We start from the raw sequence: 15273 nt of genomic DNA on the forward strand, positions 1-15273 counted from the left end.
AATGTCAAGTTAAGGGGGAGGAGACTGTTATGTATTATTGTAATAATGTACTATGTTATTTCAAGTGTTGCAGGTATTGCGCAACATTGCATCATATTGCATGAATAAGACATGTTATGCTTTATACATAAGAGTAATGATTTGTTTTGGTATTAGGATTCAAACATTTGTTGATTACCTCAAAGATAGGATGTGATTCTTTATGGTTTTGTACTGGAGTAGGATTTAAGTCTTTTCAGAGCGATGCTCTTTTGTTTAGCAATGTTTTGGTTTTGTCAGATTGTGTATGACGCTCCACACACACTTGGGAGTCAGCTGTCATAGAACAATGTAGTCATAAGTTACATTAAACTTGTATTTTAAGAATACCAACGTCTTATTACCCATGCAGACAAATTGACGACAAGAGATGGGATCAGCTGAGAAATAATTACTAACATTTGTTCATCTATGTTCCAGGTAATTATTATGGTTAATAGAACTTCCTACCAAAGTACCATATAACAATAAGTTCAATTGCAGACTGAACAACAGCTCGTGGATACGATACGACAAGGCCGGGTTCAATGTATCATGCCTGGACGGAACCACGTCCTATTCCCAAATCTTCGTTGCAAGAGATGGTTGCATCGGTACGTCCACGAATTACACGGTTCAAGGAATTAACACTATCATCAGGGAATGGGCCTACTTTACCTCTCCCATACAACGCACGAGTGGTTAAGCGGTTGATGAAATTAACCGAGATGGACCACCCATCATCGACTTATGCAGATCTTCGTTTCTACATGTTACTAGCAGCAATCAGCGTTACGGTGATGATATTTATCGCCGTTAACATCTTTGTTTCGCATAGGTTAAGGCAAAGACAGATGGAGCTCAAAAGGAACATTTTGCCATGTCCAGACAACACTCCTTATTTGTTTTTGAAAAAATTTAAATTTAGAGCCGTTTGAAATTGACCCTTTCATTCGCTCGAAGGAGTAAAATTGTTTGGAATAGTGTTGTGCACGAAAAGCGGTCAGTACGCTTGTAATATGTAGTTGAAGAGACTCTAGAACATTTGCATTTTAATAAATATATTTAGAATAAAAAATCATTTTATATGGGCACCTATATACATATATATATATATATATATATATATATATATATATATATATCTATATATATATATATATATATATATATATATATATATATATATATATATATATATATATATATATATATATATATATATATATATATATATATATATATATATATATATATATATATATATATATATATATATATATATATATATATATGTATGTATATATATACACGAAACCGTGGTGCGTGTACGTACCAGGAATTTTTGTTTGTGCACTGAAATTATATCTTTATCAAGGTAACAAATATTCTTTATTAGTTACCATATTATAATAATCTGTATTTTTGACAAAGGTGACAACTATTCTTTAACAAGTTACCGAATCATATATACATCAGTATTTTTTTTTGGGTACCATATAATCATTTGCTAGCAATGTACCATATGATAATCTGTATTTTCCATGCATTTTTCTTTGTTTTTGACAATATCTGTTAGGTATGTATTTTTTTTAAATGTACCTATTTGTACATTCATCCTTACTCACTTGTTTATGGCTAAAGTTAAAAAAAAAAAATATATATCCAGTCACACTCCTAGTAAACATATTTTTAACGTATTTTTTGTTCAATTAATTGAAGGTAGCTGTCCGAGCTAATATAATAATTATAAATTACTTAATAAAATCCATGACCCGAGAGATCAATGGAGAAGTTAGGAGGAGTGTGAGAACGCCAAGTTAGTCATAAACAGGATGTGAAAGTCAAGATCAAGCTAAACCTTTGCAATGTAACATTTTTGTATGAAGAGTAAACACAATACAAAGCATCCCGTGAGAAACAGTTGAGTGTCTCACCGGAACTAGATGGCTTTCTGTACTAATGTTGTGTTTACATATTTGTATAAATGCTGAGATAACTAAGTATACGTTATCATCAAACATGATATTTTTGTTAGTTCTTTTAAATATGTCATACAGGATGGTCATCCGACCAAACCATCTATACTCCTGTGATGGAGCTGCTAATAAACTATTTTAAAAGTTAACTTACATAGACTTATTCAGAAGAAATGAAAATCCACAGATACATTAATGCTCTGGTACGCTTCCATCAGGACTACATGGCTTGAGCCCAAAAAACGGATTGAGCGAAGCAAAAAATCTATTTTTGGGTGAGATGGCCATGTCGTCCTAATGGACCCACCCTTCTTTTCTAAAAGAAAAGATCTTCACAGTATCCCTCCCGAAGTACTGTATCTGTAGCACCATGCTCAATGCTACAAGGAATGTCCGCCATCTTGGTTATGGCGCTGTTTTGATACTTAATAGTAGTATGAGAACTAGGGTAACCTTGATACGGCTCCCCTTCTATTCTGCCACTTTCCCCCTCGAAGCATAAAGGCTATTAGGGGTGCAGATTGCTATGTGGCGTGTCAAGAATACGCCCTCTGATATTATGCGAGAGAAAATTTAAGGATATTCGCGCCAGGAGTTAGAATTCTGGAGACCTAAAGGTAAAATATCACTGTAGTACATATATCCCTTAGGAAGCTACCTTTAGGAACTTCCATCAGGACGACATGGCCATCTCACCCAAAAATAGATTTTTCGCTTTGCTCAAAATCCGTTTTTTGAACTCATTCCAAATTCGGAATAATTCTACTTGGCGTCAACGTTTTGGCGCCAGAGTTTAGGCACCAGTAGTTTGACACAAGCTTTTTTGTCGTCGAGTCTTTTTGGCGTCGAGTTGTTTTTAGAACCAAAAAAATTAGAAAACATTTTTAGAGTATAAAAACTGACTTTTGCTAACAACTATCTATCCCGCTACCTGTTTCTCTTTAACTTGACAAATATTTTAAAAGAATAGAAACAGCCTTTTACTACTACCTACCTATTAGAATTTTATCTTCATCGAGTCTCAAAAAATCGTCAAGAAATCCCTCAAAAAAAGTATAAATTGTTGAACCTATCTACAGGAATGGCTGAACTTATTCTTAGTTAGAAAATAAACTTGAATATTCTCCCAATGAATAGCTTTATGTGTTCGACGAATAAAGCAAGAAGGACTCTAGTATGATTTTTGGAGATGGGAAAACAAGAACAAGTGCAAAGACTATATCCGCACTAAATAAAATGAAGTGATAAAGGAAATAAAAGAACATCTCATGGTGCTGTAACATATGTACGTATGTTTCAGATGATTCATGACGCAATCTTAGGATTAAACCCAACAGCAATTTCTTGTGACTCTGAACCAGTAGCTATTCCAAGAGTAATGATACAAGGAAGTTTCTTCCTCATAACGTGCATAAGCATCTTAAACAGATTGAGCTCCAGGTTTTATATAATAACAATTCTGAATTTGGGTGAAGAGCTGAGATGATCATAGCCTTAGGCTTCGTGCCTGTTCCTCACTTGGATTACTATTTTGATCTCCTGCCACATTAAAACCGCAACCGATACTTAACTGGTTTGAAGATAATTACGTCGGGCACCAACGGGAAGAGACAATGGCAAGCGACCCCCCTCTTTTTCCCCCGGAAATATGGAACTAGTACAATAGAACCCATCACTGGAAGTGGCCGAACTAATCATCACCCAAAATCAGCGCATAGTTAAATATATGAGGAATTTAGAAGTCCATCATTCAGTTATATGGAAATCTATTGATGGTTTTCGAAAAACTCGAAAGAGCCTTAAATATGTGAAAGCTGACAAGAGCATTTTGAATATTATGCGTCTATTTGATGAGAAGCCATTATCATACTTGCGTGGTCTAGCCCAAAATTAGGATATACGTTAAATAACTTAGTTTTAATCATCATTGTTTTAATCTTTTGCCTATAAGTTATACTTAATTTTGATTATTATTTTATTCTTTTGTATGTATGTTTTAGACTTAACAAAAAGATTCGAGTTTTCATCCTTAATATAATTCGTTTACTCTATTTAAATTTCAATTTTGGGTGACAATCACAAAATTACTGGACCAAAAAAAGCGGTGCCAAAAAAAAAAAAGAAAAAAAAAGAAGTACCGCAAAAAAACACCCGACCCTTCAGATTTATGTATTTCACCATCCCCTTACAAGAATTTTGCAGCATATCAACTCATGTATTTTGTTCTCTTAATTTTCATAATTTATATGAACCTTTCCCCGCAATTTCCCATTTCAATTATTTTCATTCTATATTTAATAGAGATTTCCTCAACGATGCTGCTCCAGTCCTTTCCATAGTTCTGAAATTAATCTTCAATTATCTCCAAGATACCGTTATGGAACTCCATTATTGCCTTATGGTGTATTCTACAAGACACTGGCCATATTCCTGTTTCGGCTACGATGCCCCAAGACGGAATAGTTAATAGCTGTTCGTACGTATTTCTTATTAGGTATAGTCTATATTAAAGGTATTCCAGATCTTTTATTTTTTTATCGCTTACTTCTCTCCAGGTCTCTAAATTAACAAATAATGTTGGAAAACTATGTTTTCATAAATTTTCTTTCTTTCTTCCATTGCTATTTTTCCTATTTTCCTCATGTCAGCACTTGTTATAGATGTCCAAGCATGTGCTTACAGTATATAGTCCAGGTTTCTGACAATCTGTGAATTTTACTAAGCAGCTCATGTCGACATCCCGAAAATTTCAACAGCTATATCGATGATGACTATTCTTTGATTTCATCTTAAGCTTTTGCTGGTGGCTGTTGACTTCTTTCTATAGATATACGGCATAACATAAAAGCCACTTTTTAAAGAGTGAATAAATCATCTATAGAGGTAGATAAAAGAGCCCTTAGTCATAAAAGATCCAAGCGTTAGTCTGAAAAATAAGTGCGTGAATAAGACATTTTCCTTACCAAGGGGACTGTCGTGTTGAATGACTGTAAAAGTTTCTTTACGATGTGCTGTGGTTATGAAGATCTATCGAAAACGTTATATAAATAATAAGTGACGGTAAAATGACAAGTGAGAGATGGAACTTGAACATGCATATCTAGCAAGGATATTGTAATTTAGACTACAATTTCAGTAATATGAGAAGTCCGTACATATAATGTAGCTTTGTAATAATGTCTGTATTTCGAGTTGTTGTAGTTTTCTTGTAATGTATAACTGTATGAAATATCATGAATCTATGAAAGTTTGACGAAGAACATACTAGATAGTGTGAGGAATAATTAACCTGAGGAATTTGTTAAATGGCTAATGTTCCCTCCGTCATAACAGGAAACTGCTAAACAGCAAAATCATATTGCTATAATCTCTTGCTACTTACTAGCATCTATACGCAAAATCGATTTTTCAATAAATACTTGAGCAAGAAATATTGAATCCTTTCGTTATCTCAAGAATATCTGCCCATACCTTGTCGGTAAGTGTAACTCTCTCTCTCTCTCTCTCTCTCTCACTCTCTCTCTCCAAAGCAGCAACTATTCCAATCTCTCTCCTCCCCCCCCCTCTCTCTCTCTCTCTCTCTCTCTCTCTCTCTCTCCAAAACAGCAACTATTTCAATCTCTCTCTCTCTCTCTCTCTCTCTCTCTCTCCAAAACAGCAACTATTTCAATCTCTCTCTCTCTCTCTCTCTCTCTCTCTCTCAAAACAGCAACTATTTCTCTCTCTCTCTCTCTCTCTCTCTCTCTCTCTCTCTCTCTCTTCAAAACAGCAACTATTTCTCTCTCTCTCTCTCCTCCAAAACAGCAACTATTTCTCTCTCTCTCTCTCTCCAAAACAGCAACTATTTCTCTCTCTCTCTCTCTCTCTCTCTCTCTCTCTTCAAAACAGCAACTATTTCTCTCTCCTCTCTCTCTCTCCAAAACAGCAACCATTTCCATTTCTCTCTCTCTCTCTCTCTCTCTCTCTCTCTCTCTCTCCAAAGCAGCAACTATTCCAATCTCTCTCTCTCTCTCTCTCTCTCTCTCTCTCTCCAAAACAGCAACTATTTCAATTTCTCTCTCTCTCTCTCTCTCTCTCTCTCTCTCCAAAACAGCAACTATTTCTCTCTCTCTCTCTCTCTCTCTCTCTCTCTCCAAAACAGCAACTATTTCTCTCTCTCTCTCTCTCTCTCTCTCTCTCTCTCTCCAAAACAGCAACTATTTCTCTCTCTCTCTCTCTCTCTCTCTCTCTCTCTTCAAAACAGCAACTATTTCTCTCTCTCTCTCTCTCTCTCTCTCTCTCTCTCTCTCCAAAACAGCAACCATTTCCATTTCTCTCTCTCTCTCTCTCTCTCTCTCTCTCCAAAACAGCAACCCATTTCCATCTTATCTCTCTCTCTCTCTCTCTCTCTCTCTCTGTCTCTCTCCCAAAACAGCAACTATTTTAATTTTTCACTCCTCTCTCTCTCTCTCTCTCTCTCTCTACAAAGCAGTAAGTATCTCTCTCTCTCTCTCTCTCTCTCTCTCTCTCTCTCCAAAACAGCAACTATTTTATTTTTTCACTCCTCTCTCTCTCTCTCTCTCTCTCTCTCTCTCTCTCCAAAACAACAACTATTTTGATTTTTCACTCCCCCTCTCTCTCTCTCTCTCTCTCTCTCTCCGCCATATTGTACACAGTGTGTTGGGAGATCTTGCTTTTTGGCCTATTTATCCCTTGTGTATTCCGTGGATTTTACTAAGTGGCCTGTGAAATCTTCAGTGAAGTGTTTTTTAAAGTGGTTTTGTGACTTTTTATTTTTGTGGCTTTTGGACTCTCTTTTATTTTAGGAATAAAAACTTCCAGGATTTTAGACAACGACGCCTGTTCAAAATTTTCCAAACTTGCCCATGTGCAGTAAGCCTATGACGTGGGAAGTACGTCATTTGAAGTTCTCGACAAAACGGACCAAAGCAAGACGAAAGAATGTGTATTAAATGGAAGAGATGTAGAAAATATATTCCCATCTCAAAGGATATACGAAATTTCAACCTGAATTTTATAAAAATTTCCTCATATACGATACAGTTCTCCCGTTCAGAAAATGTACCATCTCTTACAAACCCTACATGGGAATTTCTACTTGTAAACTTTACAGAGGTACAACTGCAAAAAAAGATGTCAAGACCTGGGACTAAAGAAAAATATGAGTGACAAAAAACGAGCTCATAAATATTGTTATTAGACAAATATAGATCTTCAACGACTAGAGTTGGAAGGAACAATGACGTTACAACCCGAATCAACTCCTGTAAATACCTAAGAGAATATCTCATCAGAATTACAAGAGATTAAACAGCAGCTGGAAATCAAGACCGCCCAAAATAATGAATTGAACGAATTAATAAAAGCTGCTCACGTCACTATAAGTAAATTGAATGATCGGCCTTCTACATTAGAGGAACACGTTGGACGGCCACAGCAACATCAAGGCTCCTCACGCAATGTTACTTCAGGAGATCCGATTGATGAAGATAAGGAGGACGAAGACGACCAAGGGACACTAATACTCAGAGACTCAAACCTATGCCATGTCAAATCATCGGACTTAAAAAGAACTTGCTTCATAAGAACAATTAAAGCAGCAGACATTGAATTATTGAGGTCATGGGGTATCTGAAAACCTACAATGGAGACCATCACGATGCATCTTAGTATGTGGTATCCAGGATTTCATCCAAGAAAAAACTGGTAGCACTATATTAGACAGCTTAGGATCTCTAGTTGCTGACCTTAAGCAGATCAATGAAAACATGGATATGATGATTTGCCAACTGGGTCCCACACTAAAATCATTTGAATTCGGAGAAAGTTTAGATTATCCAAATGATCAATTGGATACATGGTGCTCCGTAAATGGCTTAACTTTAATCAAATCAGAACTATCCTTCAAGCTGGGAACTGGTGAGATTGACGACGCTTGCTATGACGTAACAGGAAGGAATTCTGGAATGTACTTGAACAGACTTGGTGCTACACGACTCCTTACGACTTTAGCGAAGCAGTGTCATCACCTTTCTTTGTGTAACAAGGATGATGTGAAAAGATCTCATAATAGGAAAATCTATTAATCAAGATCTCTTCAAGATGAACCAAGAGGAAGTCATCAAATAAAAAAAAATATTAACTTAAATTCGGAGCCAAAATTTTATTGCTACAAGGAGTTTACAAAATTACAATCGTTCTCGAAATTCAAACTCCCAAGGTTCGAGAACCATGCTACGTGACATAGGTACTAGATATCGCCGGTCAAGATTTCATGAAAATAAGCGACCCTTCCAACAACAACTTGAAAACGACAACAATATGATGACGCAAAACAGATATTCGTACTGTACTTAGGACAGACAACACTTTAACATAAAGGTTAAGATGGTGAAAATTTGATCAAATTTTCACTACCATAACCTTTATATCAAAGTGTAGTTCCTAAAGTCAATGTAGTCCTGAAGAAGGGTCGCGAAGTGATCTGAAACACATGTCGATACCAAACAATAAATGGAGAAAAGTAAATGTATTTCTGCTGTTATGCTGAAAAATATCTGCAGGACGATCTGTCCGAGGAGAAGCTGTCTTCGATTTTGGACGCCGATGAGACGTTGTGTACTCATTATATATATATATATATATATGTGTGTGTGTGTGTGTGTATGTATATACATACATACATGTTTTATCTTACATCTCATTTCTCTTCCTCTTGTTTTGTTAAAGTTTTTATAGTTTATAAAGTGATATTTATTTTAATATTGTTGCTCTTTTTAAAATATTTTATTTATCCTTGTTTCCTTTCCTCACTGAGCTATTTTCCCTGTTGGAGCCCCTGGGCTTATAGCATCCTGCTTTTTCCAATTAGGGCTGTAGCTTAGCAAGTAATGATAATATATATATATATATATATATATATATATATATTTTATATATATAATGTCTTTCTTCTAAAAAGGAAAGAATATAATCAGATGGTCCTAACAGTATTAACTTAAGCATCAGAAACTTGGAGCCGTACTAAGGGCCTTACAACATAAGCTGATTATAACTTAAAAGAGCTATGGAAAGAATGATGATAATAATAACAATAAGAGACATAAATAGAGCAACATGGATACGAGAGCAAACTAAAGTAGAAGATATTTTTAACATGTAAGAAAAAGGAATGGACATGATATTGGGCAGGACATATAATGAGAAAGTCAGACAATAGATGGAAATTAAGACTTGTAGAATGTGACCCTAGAGATTGTAAAAGAAGCAGGGAAGGAAGAGAAGATGAACTTATAAACTGGCATGTCTGGGGTCTTTGTTCTATAGTGGACCAGTCACGGCTGATGACACGCACAAATGTATGTGTATACATACATACATATATATATATATATATATATATATGTGTGTGTGTGTGTGTGTGTGTGTGTGAATATATAAATCATTGGTAGAAACATAACATATACACATAGTAACATCCATCGCCTTCGAAAAAATCTAGAAAGTAATAATTCCATTGGAAAAAATCCTGTGAATATTACATCATTATTGATTATCTAAAATTAATTCTTCAGAAAATGTACTCGTGAAATGCTATTTTCCGAGACGTATTTTCTGTGTTTCGAACGGCTCTGATATCGATTCGTAGGCTACCAGAAATTGGTTGTTTTAAATCTCAAACCTGAAAAAATGAGTCTAAGCCTTCGGTTATTTCAATGCGGTTTGCTGAAAACGTCAATTACCCTTCGCCCGAGTTTGATCGCCGAGTGCGCTTCAGGCGTAACTTAAATTGCAAATCCGAGCGTTGAACGACTTCAGGACGTTCAGACTCAAATCCATAAATCAAATTATGTAATTTATTATTATTATTACTATTATTATTGTTATTATTATTATCATTATTATTATTATTGGTATTATTATCATTATTATTACTCTTATTATTATTATGATGATGAGTTACTAGGGTTTATTGAAACGAAAGAAGAGTTTTTTTTCGCGAGTCCTAAACGGCTTCGGAAGAAAATTTTCACGGATCTCTGAATGGCTTCAGAAGAAATGGCCATAGACTTAGCATGGAGTTTTTGAATGCCCCTAGAACAGAATCTCTGAACGGCTTCGGAAGAAAAATTTCCTGGATTTCCAAATGCCTTCAGAAGAAAACAACCGTAGACTTAGCATGGAGTTCTGAATGACTCCAGAACAGATTCTTCCTGGAGCTCCCTGAATGGCACCTGATGCCAATTTTCCGGGATCTTCAAAAGGCTTCAGAAGACATAGCTGTAGACTTAGCATGGAGTTCTGAATGACCTTACAACAGAATTTCTGAACGGCTTCGGAAGAAAACTTTCCCTGATCTCCAAATGCCTTCAGAAGAAATAGCCATAGACTTAGCATGGAGTTCTGAATGACTCCAGAACTGATTCTTCCTGGAGCTCCCTGAACGGCACCTGAAGAAAATTTTCCGGGATCTTCAAAAGGCTTGAGAAGACATAGCCGTAGACTTAGCATAGAGTTCTGAATGACTCCAGAACAGAATCTTCTCGGAGCAGTTCTGAACAGCTCCGCCCCGACTTTCAAATGAGTTCTGAAGACCTGATCTCTTTTTTCAAACTAAGCATGCAACGCAGTGAACATTGTTAATGGCGATTTTTGGAACAGGGAGCTGACTGTGAGAAATGTGTTTTACAACTACAGGATCAACAGGAGGCTCTTCAGTACACCTTCATCTACAGCTGGCTTTGGTATTTGCTGCAAAAGTTGTCGAGATTTGAAGAACATAATGTACGCACCTTGAATGATCCTTTTGCTTGGGCTTTTGCAACGATGTCATATAATTAGAGACTATTGGAACTGAGGAAATAAGGACGGAGACAGAATGGTTCAACTGAACGGTGAGCGACGTGTGGTTCTTCAACAGGATAGTCCCAAAAATTCGACATTGAGGTAAAATACCCCTTAATGCTAGAAATAAAGCTCCTCAAAATAGAGGTTAAAAAAAACCTTAATGCTAGAAATAAGGCACATAAAAATAGAGGTAAAAAGGCCCTAATGCTATAAATAAGGGCACCTAAAAAATAGAGGTAAAAGAGCCTCTAATGCTATAAATAAGGCACATAAAAATAGAGGTCAAAGAGCCTCTAATGCTGGAAGTAAATACACCTCAAAATCGAATTCAAAAAGCCCTTAATGCTATACATAAGGCATCTAAAAAGAGAGTCAAAGAACCTCTAATACTAAAAGTAATGCACCTCAAAATCGAGGTCAAAAAGCCCCTAATGCTATAAATAAGGCACCTAAAAATAGAGAACAGAGAGCCTCTAATGCCACAAGTAATGTACCTCAAAATCGAGGGGAAAAAAGCCCCTAATGCTATATATAAGGCGCCTAGAAATAGAGGTAAAAAAAGCTCCTAATGCTATAAATAAGGCACCTAAAAAGAAAGGTCAAAGAGTTTCTAATGCTAGAAGTAATGCACCTCAAAATCGAGGTCAAAAAGCCCCTAATGCTATAAATAAGGCACCTAAAAATAGAGAACAGAGAGCCTCTAATGCCACAAGTAATGTACCTCAAAATCGAGGTGAAAAAGCCCCTAACGCTATATATAAGGCTCCTAGAAATAGAGGTAAAAAAGCTCCTAATGCTATAAATAAGGCACCTAAAAAGAAAGGTCAAAGAGTTTCTAATGCTAGAAGTAATGCACCTCAAAATCGAGGTCAAAAAGCCCCTAATGCTATAAATAAGGCACCTAAAAATAGAGAACAGAGAGCCTCTAATGCCACAAGTAATGTACCTCAAAATCGAGGTGAAAAAGCCCCTAACGCTATATATAAGGCTCCTAGAAATAGAGGTAAAAAAGCTCCTAATGCTATAAATAAGGCACCTAAAAAGAAAGGTCAAAGAGTTTCTAATGCTAGAAGTAATGCACCTCAAAATCGAGGTCAAAAAGCCCCTAATGCTATAAATAAGGCTCCTACAAGAAGAGACAAAAAAGCCCCTAATACTATAAATAAGGCACCTAAAAAGAGAGGTCAAAGAGCCTCTAATGCTGGAAGTTATACAAGGCTCCTACAAATAGAGGTAAAAAACCCCTAATGCTATAAATAAGGCTTCTAAAATAGAGGTCAAAAAGTTCCTAATGCTATAAATAAGACACCAAAAAAAAAAAAAAAAAAGAGGTAAAAAGATCCTCTAATGCTACAAGTAATGGACCTCAAAATTGAGGTGAAAAGCCCCTAATGCTATATATAAGGCACCAAAAAAGAGGTCAAAGTGCCTCTAATGCCAGAAGTAATGCATCTCAAAATCGAGGTAAAAAAGCCCCTAATGCTATATATAAGGTTCCTATAAGAAGAGATAAAAAAGCCCCTAATGCTATAAATAAGGCACCTAAAAAGAGAGGTCAAAGAGCCTCTGATGTTGGAAGTTATATAAGGCTCCTACAAATAGAGGTAAAAAAACCCCTAATGCTATAAATAAGGCTCCTAAAATAGAGGTCAAAAAGCTCCTAATGCTGTAAATAAAAAAAAAAAAAAGAAAAAAAAAAGGAGAGGTCAAAGAGCCTCTAATGCTAGAGGTAATGCACCTCAAAATCGAGGTAAAAAAGCCCCTAATTGCTATATATAAGGCTCCTACAAATAGAGGTAAAAAAGCCCCTAATGCTATAAATAAGGCTCCTAAAATAGAGGTCAAAGAGCCTCTAATGCGTGTAGTAGTGCACCTCAAAATCGAGGTAAAAAAGCATCTAATCCTATAAATAAGGCACCTATATATAGAGGTCAAAGAGCCTCTAATGCTAGAGGTAATGCACCTCAAAATAGAGGTTAAAAAGAAAACCTTAATGCTATAAATAAGGCACCTAAAATAGAGGTCAAAGAGCCTCTAATACTAGAAGTAATACTCCTCAAAATCGAGGTCAAAAAGCCCCTAACGCTATATATAAGGCTCCTAAAAATAGAGGTAAAAAACCCCCTAATGCTATAAATAAGGCTCCTAATAATAGAGGTCAAAGAGCCTCTAATGCTAGAAGTAATGCACCTCAAAATCGAGGTAAAAATCCCCTAATGTTAGAGATAAAACACCTCAAAGTAGAGGTAAAAAGTCAGCTAATGCTAGAGATAAGGCACCTCAAAATAGAGGTAAAAAAACCATAATGCTAGAGATAAGGCACCACAAAATAGAGGTAAAAAAAGACTTTAATGTTAAAGATAAGGCAGCTTGAAATACAGGTAAAAAAAACCTCTAATGCTAGAGATAAGACACCTCAAAAAAGATGATCTCTGTAACTTAATTTTAAATGAATCAGAAACTTTAAATCAAATACTTTTGACCGATGATGTCGATTATTACATAAATCTGTTTACAGATATTTCTAACCAATGTATAAATACGAGCGTCCCTATGATTACCGAAGAAATGACCAGACCTCCAGCTCTATGGTTTACTAATAACTTGAAAGAAAAGATTAATATTAAGAATGAAACGCAAAAGAAACTGAAAGGAAATAGTTTTGATAGACTGTTGCAAGATCAACATAAAGCCCAAAAGAAAGATGCAAAGCATTGTTTGAATACGGCTAAAATTGAATATACGAAGAGAGGGAACTTCTCAACTGTAAAGGTGATATTTCAAAAAACCTAGCAAACTATTAATAAAATTATTCCTTTAAGTAAAAAATCAGAATTAAATTACGAAAGTAAATATGAGAAAGTTAATGAATTTAATAAGATTTTTCCTGTTGTCGAGAAATGAGCTTTTGAAAAATCGCAAGCAAATATTGATGAGAGAAACGTATATAATTTAGAATCAAATGAGGTTATTAATGATAATGAAAAAAATTAGACCACAGCCCGTCGATGTCGAAACTGTCCTTTTTACAATTAAAGAAATGAATGAAACCAATTCTACAGGGTGTGACAAAATTCCACTGAGATTTATTAAAGATGTTTTGCCAGTCATCCTGTTTTACATAACTATAATTGCAAACACTTCGATAGTTACTGGTTCATATCCCCCAGCTCTGGGAAATACTCGATGGTAACACCTGTACATAAAAAATGGTGATATCGATGATGTAAACAATTATCGACTCATATCCCTGTTGCCTATCTTGTCAAAGACTTTGGAGAAGATAGTAGATAATCAACTTACTAGATTCTTAGAAAACAAAAATTCAATCTCCATGACGCAACATGGTTTTAGATCCAAGTTATCTACCCGAAACCGCTCTTTTTAAACGTAACGGATGCAATCTATAAGAATACAGATAAGAAAAACATAATCCTATTAGCTCTACTAGACCTCTCAAAGGCATTCGATAGTGTCCCTCATGATATATTGTTAAGAAAGATGACCTTATATAGAATTGATGACTTCTGGTTCAGAAGTTACCTATCAAAACGAACTCATCTGTGAAAATAGGTGACGTTATTTCAGAAAAAAATGCCCTATCTCGTATGGTGTTCCACAGGGCACAATACTTGGGCCAAAACTATTTTTGTTATTTATAAATGATTTGGTAAATGTGATTTCTGATTGCAGCATTTCTCAGTTTGCCGATGACTCGCAATTTATTTTCTTTGGAGAGCTGATAAATCTACCAGACTTAGTCAGCCGTGTTGAGCAAAGTTTAAAAGTAGTTAAACAGTATTTCGATAGTAATGGTTTACTGATAAATACAAAAAAAGGCGCAATTAATGTTAAAGATATTAAAATCAACTTTGATGGTGAAAAAATTCTCCTGTTAAAGATGTAAAGAACCTTGGAGTCTTTATGGAGAGTTCATTGTTTTTTAACACACACATCGATAACCTCTGTAAAAAAGTCATTAGTAGATTGATGTATATTAACAGAGTTAAAGACCATTTCGATAAAGCAACTAGAATAATCATTGTAGAATCTTTAGCTTTGAGTTAGATTAATTATTGTAATAATATATGGGACACTACAAATAAACTTCAATTAAGTCGCGTACAAAAACTACAAAATTTTGCAGCCAAGGTAGCTGAGGGTTCTGCAAAGAAATACGACCATGCAACACCAATGATAAATTTCTTGAAATGGCTTAAGATATATAATCAATATTACTTTAACACATGTTGTCTCGTTTTTTGAAATATTGCATTCCAATTTTCCTGAATGGTTCATGACACTACCGACAGTAAATGACAGAATGGTTAACCGAACTAGACAAGCAAACGATCTATTCATTTCAAGAACTAGTTTAGATATTGGCTCAAGAGATTTTAATGTAAGGGGACCAAGAGCGTGGAATAAA

The sequence above is a fragment of the Palaemon carinicauda genome, chromosome 2 (assembly GCF_036898095.1).
Source record: "Palaemon carinicauda isolate YSFRI2023 chromosome 2, ASM3689809v2, whole genome shotgun sequence".
Classification (NCBI taxonomy): Eukaryota; Metazoa; Arthropoda; class Malacostraca; order Decapoda; family Palaemonidae; genus Palaemon; species Palaemon carinicauda.